We start from the raw sequence: 13,205 nt of genomic DNA on the forward strand, positions 1-13,205 counted from the left end.
TCAAATCCTCCTGGCAATTGGGGACATTTGAATATCACATATAAATTTCCTATTCTTGGTCCTTTATATGTGATATTGTATTTCATTTTATTTGTTTGTCTTTTTCCTACGATTTATCTGTTTCTATTAAGTCTTTTTCAGGTCATATTTTTCTTTTTTACACAGTGCATAACAGCTAAACTTAAAGGAGCAATGAACTTACCAGGTGTACAGGTTTAATTTATATTACAACATTTTATTTTCTCAGCATGTTATATTGTCTTTCCTCTTTTCTGTACAGTATATTGTTACTTTGCTTTCACATTGCATGCTTAGTTACTTTGATATGCTATGCCTTAGTATAGAATAACCTAGTGGTTAGGAGCATGTTCAAAACTAAAACTAAACCAGGTGCTACTATTAAGAGCCTGGAGCAAACATCATGGGCAGCACGACGAAGAACAACTTCAAAGTGGATTTGCAGCAGCAAAAACACATTCACATCACCTATCACCTTCTTTAGTATAAATAACCCATAAGATCACTCTTTAGGCTTTTTGTACAACTCTGTTGTACAATTATAAGTCCTAACGCTTTGGGATTCCGAGGTTACCGTGCGGTACGGTGTAAATCCTCTTATCTTTTTAGGCTATTTGCACAGTTCGATATTGTGTAAACATAAGTCCTAAATCATAAATAACTTGCAAGATTGAAATATCAAATTAAATCATTTCGAAAGACATAAAGCCGAACATTAGGATAATTGGGACATCTCCGGGATTTCTCCTAGATCTTTGATATCCCCTACTTTTCTTCCATTTGGATTCCTTAAATAATTGTTCCTATTTTGAGTCATTCCTATTTGATTTTCTCATGTCCAATCGTGAAAACCTAAACTTTGAAATCTTGAAAGCAAAATCACCTGATCTTAGTCGAGAGTTTTCTTAAGTGACCCCCGGTCATTTAAGATGTAATTAACTATAGGGGTTTGCCTCTATAGGAAACCTGGAACTCAGATAAAATAAACCCTATCATGTTAGATAGGGGAACTTGTTGGCCTTTTCATAAAATATTTCGCAGACCAAAACGGATGTCACAAATTCTTTAGTCTAGGTGATTGAATTTCTATTATAAGTGATATATTTATTTCTTCGGGATAAGTGTATTACTTGTAGTGTTGTATTCAATTATCTAAACTATTTAAATGTGAGACTCGTTTGGTCTCACCTATTTTAAAATTAAAATGTTACATTTAAAAAATCAAAAGGGTTATATTTATATTTAAATTATTTTCAAAATCACAAAAATCATTGTTTTTCAAACCAACGAAGGTTAATAAAACGGCTGACATACCTCTGTCCCTGAGATCGAACACCCAGTCCAGTATCTTTCTTTCATCGCTTTCTGAGAACACTCCAATGTGTAACTCGAGTCCCTCTAGGATATTGGCATACTTTCCCTAGATTTCAACATAATGCTCGAACTCTTGTTTTCGGACCTTGCATGTCTTCTCCATCTCAGATCTGAGAATCATTTGCAACTGTCGGGGCTGCTCTTCCGGCTCGTCTCTAAAAGCAATCCATGGCTATCATGACGCGACATACTGCGATATATACGGTTCTACATTCGGGTGCTCCTGACTTCTAAGCACCATCGATGCTGCCACGTATTCCTCCAAAGATCCATAGCGTTCCAAATAGAGGACATTGCATTTCGGGCACTTGTGAACGATCCAGCTGGTGCATATTCTGGCAGAGCCGGTCTCACTATATCGGCATTACACCTCGGACACCCCATGCAAGGCTCCATAGGCACGCTTTCTAATAACGGAGAACCCATCATGATCTTGGGATCATCCTATCCCATTAGAAATTGAGTAGACATTTCCTCTTCTAGCGGAGCATGGCTTTGTTGTTGATTCTTTTATTTGTCTTCTTTCCTGGAGGTCAAAAGCTTTACGCTTGCAACGATTAGCGTTTCAGCGTTGTGTTCGCCTTAGCGGTGCTCCATTTGAAAAAGCACCGACTAAGTTCCCTTCCAGTGTCATGATCATGGACAATATCTGACTAAATTTTCCTATTGAATTGTGAATTTCCAAAGTTTGCTTTGCAGTTTCCTCGGGCCTTTTCCTCTTTATTGACGCTTCTTCCTTGGTGTTGATTCTGATTACTGATTCCAAACTTTCCACATCTTTCTGATCAGCAACTTTCAGTAGATGACCCTCGTAATCCAGCTCGACTTGTTCGTAATACAAGTAAAAGTTTATAATTCCACCTAGTGTCACTTTCTTCTCGTCCAGTGCGAGACTCAAGTCTTCTTTAAAGGAGAATATCAACTTCGCACCCGACATTTCCTTGCAGAAAAACAGGAGAAACATCTGTGCGTTGAAATTCCAAATGAACAAAAACAATGACAATTTATTATTAAATGAGTTTTATCATATGCATGCATTTTATTTAATTTACTCGGGAAAACTTGAGATTTTAGCAAAAAATTTGAGTTTTATGGAATGAACTTTTAACACACATTTTATTTCATAAAATTTAATTTATTTCATCAAAATTTTATCATTACAAAATTTTTTTAGGACCCAGTCACAAACAATGGTCGTAAGACTATTTCTAGGCACGAGTATCGTCCTCGGAGTTCGTTCTTTGACATGTCACGTCACGTAGTATTTCTTCAAGTATCGTCTGTTGATTGGCAGCATAGGTCTCGCCATGGGAATCCACTAGCTGGTATGATCCTCCGGAGTAAAATTTTTCCACAACAAACGGTCCCTCCCAAGTCGGCTCAAATTTTCCGTCTATCTTGCAGTGTGCAAGGATAAGCCTTCTGAGAACGAGAACGAGGTCTCCAATTTCGAACGTCATCGGGCGGACCTGCTTGTCGTGGGCTTGAATCATCTTTGTCTGCTAGAGCTCCAGATTCTGTTGTGCTAAACCGCTTCCCTTCGAGACCCTCCAATTCTTCAAGTCGGAACTTACGTTGTCTTCTATTGTAATCTTGTTGGCCACGACGACTCTGAGAGAACGTAACTGCACTTCTAACTGAAGCACTGCTTCGGACCCATACACGAGCGCATATGGTGTAGACTGTGTCGGAGTTCTGACAGTTGTCATGTATGGTCATAAGGCTTCTAACAGTTTCTTGTCTCATCCCCTCTTGTTATCGTCCAATGTTTTCTTCAAGATTTGCACGAGGATCTTGTTGAAAGCTTTTGCTAGGTCATTCGCCTTGAGTAGTAGATCGTAGAGTACCTCCAATATATCCCGTGTCGTCTGACAAAACTGTAAATCTTTGTGCTCTTGAAGGCGAACCCATTGTCTAAGATAATCCTGCGTGGGACACCGAAACAGTAAACACCCTAATTCCTGAAAAACTGAAGAACATGATGCGCTGTAACTTCCTGCAAAGGCACCGCTTCTACCCACTTGGAGAAGTAATCCGTAGCTGCGAGAATAAACCTATGTCCCTTAGAGGATGGAGGGTATATCGGACCTATAATATCTATGCCCCAACACTCGAATGGACTCGATGCGATCGTTGGATGTAACACATTCGGAGGTTGGTACATAACAACTCCATGGACCTGACACTGGTGACACTTATTTGTTGTTTCCATGTAGTGGTCATCATTGCTGGCCAATAATATTCGAGCCTCTTGATCTTCATCTTCATATTCGGCCCTGACTGGTGAGCACCACACAACCAGGCATGTACTTCTTTGATGATATTCAGCGCTTCTATTTTGTCCAAACATCTTAATCACATCTTATCGAAAGATCTTTTGTACAAGACATCGACTAATGCATATGACATTGCCCTTTTATTGATCTGATGTGTCACTGACTTATCTCCTGGCAATGTCCCTGTCTGTAGGTACTTGACAAACTGCTGGCGCTAATACTCCATATCCTCGGCAACTATGGCCACCATTTCCTCTTTACACAACTTATGTAAATTATCCGTATCAATCTGAGACAAAACCTGACGTCCTTGTATGATGATGTTGATGGAGAGTTTTCGCGGACATGCAAATTTTTTAACAAACTTTGCTAAAGCATTCGCATGGACATTATCTCCTCGAAGTTCTATACAATGTCACATAAGGAACTCGCTCCAATAACTTCATCGTGTATCGGTAGCTGTAGACCGCAACTTATGGAGACAATTCTTGCATTTCATCGTAACTGCATGCAAAGTAATCTCTGAATTCTGATAATAGCTTCACCAACTCCGTAGACTCTTCATCACTGAGTAGAGAGCTTATAATTGTGAGTCTGGGCTGCTCTTTAGCCCCTAAGTTGATTTCCTTTAATTCATCGACTGTCATCCTGATTTCTTCTTCGAACTCTGGTAGAGCATCATCTATCGGGGGATCTTCGTAATTATCTTTGGTGTCGAGGCACTCTTCTTCCAATCCGTTAACAACAACCATGCAAAATTTTGAATCATCGACTGGTCCTACCGTACCAAATCCAACGCCTTCCTTCGAGTTGAAACATTTTCTTCCAAATTTACATGGACTTTCGAACTAGAAGAAGCATGATGGAATTTGATCGGTTTCATGCCCGCACTATGAACTTCCTTGACCTGCAAATCCTCAATCTTATGAGGGTGGATCAGAGTTAAGGTCGTGGCTTGAACATAGCGGTTGATCTGATCATACATCAACTCGTACTCGCATTTCTCTTTATCTTCCAAGGAGATTTCGAACTGAGGCTTTTTTCGGCCTATTGTCATTGCAGCTTTCACGGACTTTTCTTCCTTGGAGCTTCTTTCCATGCGATATCGATAGTCGGTTTCTTCCGTTCAACAATCTTATTAGTTCTTCCTCGCCCGTGTCCCCGGCCTTGATCTCGGATGTGTGGGCTAAAAGAACCTCCACCATCTCGTTGCAAAGAAGTGGTGAGAGATCATTGAATCGGAGTCGGCCGGTCTTGCTCTTGCTACCCTTTAGAATCTTCAATCTTGCTTATCATGACATCTCTGGACAAGACGGTCATCTTTAGAGGAGAATAGTAGGCGGTGTCATCGTGGATGTCAACTTCATGTATTGAAAGTGGTTGTAAATCTCCTTTTATGCAATGCTCTTATCCTATTTTGTAGTACTTAATGCATTGGTGTAGCGATTACGAGACCATATTACGCTCATGAATCCAAAGTCAACCAAGTAGAGCGTTGAACGAAATTTGCGCATCGATGATAAAGAATTTTGGCGTTGTTACTAGATCACCAACCCTCATTAATAGCGTTATCGATCCAAGTGTTCTTTCTCCCTTTTGGTTGAATCTTTTTTATGTCATTTTATCAGTGTAAAGCTCCTGAGGATCGATGTCCAAATATGCTAATGTTCGTAGACTCATTATGCTGCGCGAAGCTCTTGGATCCACTAAGACTCGAGAAAGCACAAGTCTGTCAATGTTGAAGAAAATGTAGAGACGATGGCTATGGTCGGTAGTAACAAGCTGTAGATCCTCATTGGTGAAAGTCACCCAGATTGTTCCTTCAACGAACAAACTTCATCCGAGGACGTGCTAGGCAACTAAGCTAAGCAAATTTCTGGATTAAGTAGAGCCTTGATCAAGATTTTGTCATCTCTTTTGACAGGATCGGAGAGTCAAAAATGCTTAATTTGGCTGGCAACTTCCTCAGATGAGCTAATACTTTGTAATTCACTTTGTTTGAACTTCTAGTTTCCTCTTGGGCATGTGTCTCTTCCATTGTTGGAGGTGGCCACTCCTAAATAACCACTTGTTTTCATTTTTCCATTGGAGCCGTTCTCGAGGGTAATAATTTCCTTTTCTCAAATATACATCTATTATCTCTTCTGACATTGTGGTTAACTCCTTGAGCGTCGATTCTGAATCAGAAAAGTCCAAATTGATGGCAATCGGTATTCCTTTACATTCGAGGATTGGTTCCTCACATCCCAAATTGTTGTATCTGGTGTTGCTGACATCCTCCTCGCTTCATTGATGTACTTGTCGGGATTTTGTATGATTTGAGGATCATTTTGAGAATCGAAAGTGGGGTTAAATTAGTTGTGGTCAGTTAAATCATCACTAGAAACAGTCAAAATATAGCCGGAATCACAAATCTTTGAATTATAAGATCCAAGAGGGACATAGAGGTAATCGTAAAAAGTTAGGGATTTGAGAGGCATTTCCTTCAAATCCGACACAGCCAATCTAACAGGAGCAACCCCTGTTCTACTCTTCGCGCTATCAACTTTCGTTTTGCTCACGATCTCCTTCCTCATCTCCTCTTGCGGCGGCTTCTCTGACGTGATGGGCAACACTAGCCTGGAGGACTGCGGACTTTTAACTGAGGCTTGCGCTAAGGCGGTCTAACTTTGATCCAGTATCTTCTTGGAAGGTCTAGTCCAAACTGTGTGTCATCCATTGTCCATTGTGTATGGATCTATCGGCGAGATTGGCTTAGTCGAAATCATATTTACATAACCTATTTCAAATTCTTTTAAATATTCTTTCGAAATTGTTATATTTCCATCTTTGAAATTTTTCTCGAGTCAATCTTTGAAGCTGAAGCAACCCTCCATGGTATGTCTAAGTAATCTGTGGTATGGGCAATAATTGGGCTGATCTTTCTTGTCGGCTTCTTCGGCTCAGACAATCTGAACTCTAGCTTCTTGATTAGATTTTTGAACATCTTTGTCACCACGTCATCTTTGAAGGAATACACCCTGTTCAACCGAACAGACAATCTGAACTCTGGCTTCTTGATTAGATTTCTGAACATCTTTGTCACCACGTCATCTTTGAAGGAATACACCCTGTTCAACCGAACAGACATTGTTGGACACTGTCCCCTGTCTGTTTTGTAAGGCCTCTGCTGGAATGACTGTTGAACAGGCTGGCCGTATTGTTGACCATACTGCTGGACATGCTAAACATATTGGAGTGGCTGCTGAACATACTGCTGAGGCTGTTGAACATACCGCTAAGACGACTGTTGCGCCTGCCTCTGTGGCTACTGAACATATCGCTGAGTCTTGCCTTTGTCTATCGTCGCCACCGTTCCGGACTTCTTTTAGAATGCCTATGTTGCTCTGGATCTTTGAATTATTTTTGGAGGCTCTGTATGCTTAATCTCCCCTTTTAGGTTGTTGGCTTTGCTAAGTAGCTTTTTGAATGACTTGATGGAGATTCTTTTAAGCATGAAAGCTATTGACCCGTGGATGCTCTTGAGTAAGACCTCAACCGCATGTTGCTCCTGTAATTGGGGCTCGCACTTGATGCTCAAATTACTCCAAGGAAGAATGTACTCCACCAAATTCTCTGTGGGTTTCTGACGCTCCATTATACCCCGGCAAACCTTTTCACAAACAAATTTTCCAACTCTGTGAACGTTCTGATTGACATATTAGACAATTTTGTATACCAATCAAATGCAATTCTTGAAAGACTACTCATGAACTGTCGGAAAAGTAATGCCTCTCTACCCCCCCTGAATTGCAGCAGCTTGTCCGGAAGTGCACAACGTGTTGTCGAGGGTTTTCCGTTCCATTGAAAGTCTTAAAGGTTGGTGGTACAAAACCCTTAGGATATGTAACGGCATCGAACTCCTTCGAGTAGGGTCTACCCTTTGAAAGTGACGTGCCCCTTTTGATTGGGCTAAGCCTTCCTTTACCTGTTGTTTGACTAGTTGCTTAATATCCTTTTCTGGCAACATGTTTTGAGTTGGACCTTTCTTTGGTAGTTCGTCGCAATTGGCAGAAGCGACTTCCTTTCTTTCATCGGTAATATGAACAATCTTCAGCTGGATTATCTCTGGGGATGCCACCTGATCTGAGTGTGACTGTCCATGCATTGTAATCATGGTGATCATCATGTCTTTGATGTTCTTTTCAAGACGGTTGATTTGTTCATCTCTTTGTCGAGTGAACCTTTGTCACTCATCCACGGTGTTCTCAAAAGATGGAGCATCGACGTAGCTCGGGACTCGATGAAGTTGATTTCGACGAACTCCCCATACATGTAGTCCCACAGGTCATGGTCTTCATCATCAAAATCTACTCCTCGTTCTCTTGCTAGCTCGGTGATTTTAGCTCTGAGTTTTCCCATCTTCTCAATGACTTACTCCCCTTTATTTATTTTAAGATCAGTTAGAGCTTCTCAAAGGTCTTCCTTTTCTATAATAAGTTCTGAGGCAACAGCAACGGCGACGATCAAAGTATCGGACTTATGCTCACTTTCAAGTGAACGCTCCTCCGACATTTCCAAAAAGTACCCGTTCGACAACCCCAGGTATCCACACTTTCTTTCCAACGTCAGTGCTCTGAGATGGGGTGTCTCGGTAGTAACATCAACATGTCGAAAGGAAGCGTGCTCCCTAACGTGCAGAACAAATATAATAGGGAATGGTCTCTTCCCATTACTCTTCCTCGGAGGTTCTTCATAATCAACGGTAGGTAGCACTCTAGGACCCAAACGAGACTTGGTTGATCTGCGATCGGTGGGTCTTTAAACAGTGATAGCGACATCTGTAACGGTAGTAACACGTTTCCCCAAACAGAATCTGGAGGGAATACAAGGCGTGGCACCTCTGTTGACTTCTAGAGCTGCCGGGTTGGATTGTCCTTTTTCAAAATCTCAATCATCATCTACGGTGATACAACACATCCCATTCTTTTGAGAAGCTCGAGAACAGAATAGTGTTCTTTCTCGGCTAACTTTTCAAAAATTAAACGGACTCGAGTGAGGGGTGTGGTTCTCTCCCTTACCTCCTCATGACCACAAAGCGGTGGTAGTGCAGCAACAATCTTACAAAGGTTCTCTTCTCTGGTAGAAGAGGACAGTGGATGAAACCTACTCCCTCTGAGGAGAGGTGAGGTCTCAAGCTCTTCAGCTTCTTCCGGCTGAGGAGTTGTCTTGGCGGAGATCAATCTTGCGTCCTTGGTTTCTTTTCTGTGACTTAGTTAATGACACGTCTTTCGAGCTGGAACCAACATCAAATACTAACGGTGCAGGAGACAATACATCCACAGAATCCTCCTCAAACAAAATTTCCTTTCTCTTGGCGGACGGAAAGGTCGGTGTAGTGATTGCAAATCCGGTGGAGGTAGCAGCGACGACCCTCTCTGGCGCGTGAACAACATATTTCACAGACACAGGGGTGACGAACTTAACAGGAGTGTCCTTAGTCTTAGGCCTTTTGATTGTGGGAAAATCAGTTCTTCCATTCAGGTAATATTCAAAAGGGAACTCGGCAATTATTAGCGGGGCGGTCCTCATGATCACGTGCAGCGCTTTTTCGAGGATGACTTCAACCTCGTCGAAGCCGATACCAAACTTTATCATTGCTCCCTAGTGAGTACGGCTTAGTCGTGGGACAAACTCCCGTCGAACGAGAAAATCAACTTAGGCGACGACATTGTCACTGGCTGTAGAAAATTTCCAAAAGTTAGTCACGGCCTACACTTCGTAATTCTAATAAAAATACTAAAATCAACAAAGATTGTTTTGTGAACTGGGCAATTTTTCTTTATATATATTTTTATTTTGAACTCTATTTATGTGTATTGTTTTGTTTTGATACTTTCATCTTATTTTATCTTTATTTACGGATTTTGGAGTGTGCTTTTTATAGATTTGTTAACGGTCACTTAATTTTAGAATTTAAACGGAAGGTATGAAGGTAGAGATTAAGGGTCCGTTTGGGAAGCTTATTTGGTGCGGTGGCGTTTTGAAAACGCATCTGACCTGTTTGGGTAAACTGCGTTTTGGTAGCTTATGCGTTTTCAAAAAGCTGAAAACAACGTTTTCACACCGTACCTGTCTAGGTGCGGTGGCAATTTTCTGGCTGCAGTCTAGCTTTTCCAAAAAAATAAAAATTTGTACTAGCTATCGCACCTAGTTTATCAACAGATTATTTTTAATCAGTTTATCAACAGATTATTCAATAAGCTGCAGCTGCCCCAAACAGACCCTAAAAGTGAAATTCAATACCCAGTACAGGGTTGATTTCACAACGCACATCGCGCACCAACATAGTCTATTTGGCGTCTGACCCCACACAAAAAGAAAACTTTAAAGATTCTTGAACCACTGTTTAGAGATGATCAAACAGATAATTTTGGAACCGAGAGAGTTGAATGTGCTTTCCCTCGAATGAAATGAGCGAAGCATATCATAGGAAGAATGGTAATCTGGACCATGAGGAACATTGACACATTATCAATGTATGAAGACAGAAACCTCCTAATCATAATGGAGAGTAGAGTCAGTCCCCAGCAAAGTCGCCAAAAATTATCGGTCGTTAAAATTAATCCTCTTGTTTTGAAAAATATAAAATGTAGTTTTGATTTAACTTAATAGATATATATATATATATATTGATTTTTTTTTAAATAATATTTTAGTTTTAAAAAATAAGACTGGATGGATCTCATTCATTTAATAGATTACAACATCGTAAGTAATGCACCTATCTCGAGGAATAGACACATTACTTGGTAGTGATGCTCAATTAAATAAGCTAATGAATTCATCACAATTGTTTTGGTCTACGAAACTTTTATTTTGACTGGCAAGTAGTCCTGTCTAATATTAAAAATTACATAAAGTTTATATTACTTGGGTTCTTAAAACTCCCTATAGAGGCAAGCCTCTATTGTTAATTATCTCTCAAATGACTGAAATAGTTTAAGAGAACTTTCGATAATGATCAGAGGTATCTATCTTCATGAATTCAAAGTTTAGGGTTTCTAAAATTAAACATAAAAAAGTCAAGTGAAAAAATAACCAAATATGAACATTTATCTCTGGAATCAAAAGAAAAAAAAGTAGGGGATGTCAAGGATCTTGAGGAGAACCTCGATGACTTCTCAAACTATATTATTATTTAACTTCAATTTTGAAAAGATGTTATTTGATGTTTCATCCTGCCAATTTTATTTTTTATAACTTGGAAGATATGAGGGTTTACGTCGTATCAGATGACAACCTCGGAACCTAAATCGAGTTAGGGCTTAGATTGCACAACCTGGTTGTGCAAAGGCCTAAAAGAAAAGATAAAGATTTATGTCATGCAAGGCAGACCACCTCGAAGTTCTATAGCTTGTTATTTAAATTTAAGAATGATTTAGCTGATGTAAATCTATTTGCTCTCTCGAAGTTGTTCTTCTATACATCCTTGTCGTGCTGTCCACGGTATTAGCTCCGAACTCCACTTCGTAGCAATTTCAGGTTTAATGTTTCATGTATTATGTAGATATTTTTTCTTAAATTTCAATCACTATTAATCCAATTAATTAAATGGTATGTATTTAGGTTTTATAGTGAGCCACCCTAGGTAAACTGACCATTGTTCTCTATCCTAAAGGTCTTGCAATTAATTTGAAGTATGTATAGACAAACTATGCTATAAGGAAGTACAGTAAAGGGAAACAATGTAAAGAGCAGTAAATAAAAGTAGTAAAATGTACAGTAAAGAAAAAGCAGTAAAAAGTATAATGAAGAAAAGCAGCAGTAAAGAAAAGACAGTAAAATGTACAGTAAAGAAGAATAGTATAATGTGCAGTAGAGACGATAAAATGTTATAAAAATAAAATAAACATGTGTACCTAGCGGATATGTTGCTCATGTAAATGGGATTAGCGTCACAGGTAAAAGTAAACAAGTATAGTAGAGAACTTAAACTAGCAGAACAAATATGCATTTTTGTATAAAAGAACAAGTGGCAATGTATCTCATAAAATAAAAAAAAAGCTCAAAGAAAATTAAAAGTGACCCATAAAAACTGAAGAAAACCGTAGAAAAGCAGAGAAAATCCAAAGAAAATAACAAGTGAACTATAAAAAAAAGTCAAAGTGGACTATAAGAAATCAAGTTTGGGGTGTGCTCAAATTTTAACATTCCCAAAGGACTCCGAATGCAACCGTCGGTCATCCGTTTGTATAAAGTCCGACATTCAACTAGAAATTTCCAACAAGACAATCTTAGGAGGGTTATTCTTAGCCCATTACAGGTAATTTACAAGTGGACAATCGGATTGTATCACCTAAAGTTTATATTTTGTCATGCATATAGTCACTTGACCAAAGAAAATCATAGGAAACGCAGAGAAAACCCGAAGAAAATAACAAGTGAATTATAAAAAAAGTCGAAGTGGACTATAAGAATCCAAGCTCGGGGTGGACTCAGATTTTAGAATCCCTGAAAGGCTCTGAAGGCAACCGTCGGTCATCCATGTGTATAAATCCCGACATTCAACTAGAAATTTCTAACAAAACAATCTTAAAAGGACAATTCTTAGTTATGTACAGGTAATTAACAAGTGGACAATCGGATTGTATTATTTAAAGTTTATATTTTGTCATGCATATAGGCTTCATGCACATAAGCAAAATGGGTATCTATTTTAGTAGTTAAAAATATTTTGTAAGTAACGTATTTGTTCTTACCGTTGTATTTTATAAGTTATATTGTCCACCAGTCGATTACACTGTCGGACTATAACCGCTAGCAATCTAAGAAGGTAAGAGTCCTCTTTAGTCTAGTGTCGGAGAATAATATTGTCATCCTACATTTGCACCAGATCCCTGGGTCGGGTCCCGTTTAAAGCTCCCAAACTGCAGCAAATTCAGCCCAAAACAGTGCCTAAAGGCTCAAAATTTGTACTTAACCATTCCTCTAAGTAGTGTTATAATAGTCCAAAAACAGTGCTCAAAATTGTAGTCAAGTAAATCATGAGACAGTCCGAAAACCACATCCAAAAGAGCCCTCACAACACTACAAAATTGTAGCTAGGTAGGCCACCAAAATACCCAAAATCGCGGCCCAAAAGGGACACAAAACAGTCCCAAAAGTTTCGAAAATCGCAGCCCAAGCTCAGTGCTTAAAGGCTCCCCAAAACTGCAGTCAAATCAGCCCAAAACCGTGCACATATCCCCTCTAAATCAACAAAAGTTTAGCATAAATACACACATAAACTCAAAGAAATGTAACACTGATGCTTATAGTCAACCAAACATAAATATGTCTCCAAACCAATCAAACGTAATATATAGGTGTCTCCAACTAATCTATATAGAGCAACAAAAGGCATAGTTAGATTTTTCAAGTGTATCCATATGAATGTTCAAGCTCAAAAATAAAAACCAATATGAACAAGTATATAATGCACTTTCCTTCACACATATATTGTGTGTGTATATACACACACGCGCGCGCCCGCCCACGCGCCCCCGCGCGCGCCCC

General features: G+C 39.5%; 1 protein-coding gene across 1 annotated transcript in view; it reads right to left on the bottom strand.

The window, feature by feature from the left end:
• LOC110037548 (myosin ID heavy chain) overlaps positions 1 to 13,205 on the bottom strand; it is a 57,128-nt gene that overhangs the window by 36,611 nt on the left and 7,312 nt on the right. The window lies entirely within an intron of this gene.

This window comes from Phalaenopsis equestris, unplaced genomic scaffold (assembly GCF_001263595.1).
Source record: "Phalaenopsis equestris unplaced genomic scaffold, ASM126359v1 Scaffold220822, whole genome shotgun sequence".
NCBI lineage: Eukaryota > Viridiplantae > Streptophyta > Magnoliopsida > Asparagales > Orchidaceae > Phalaenopsis > Phalaenopsis equestris.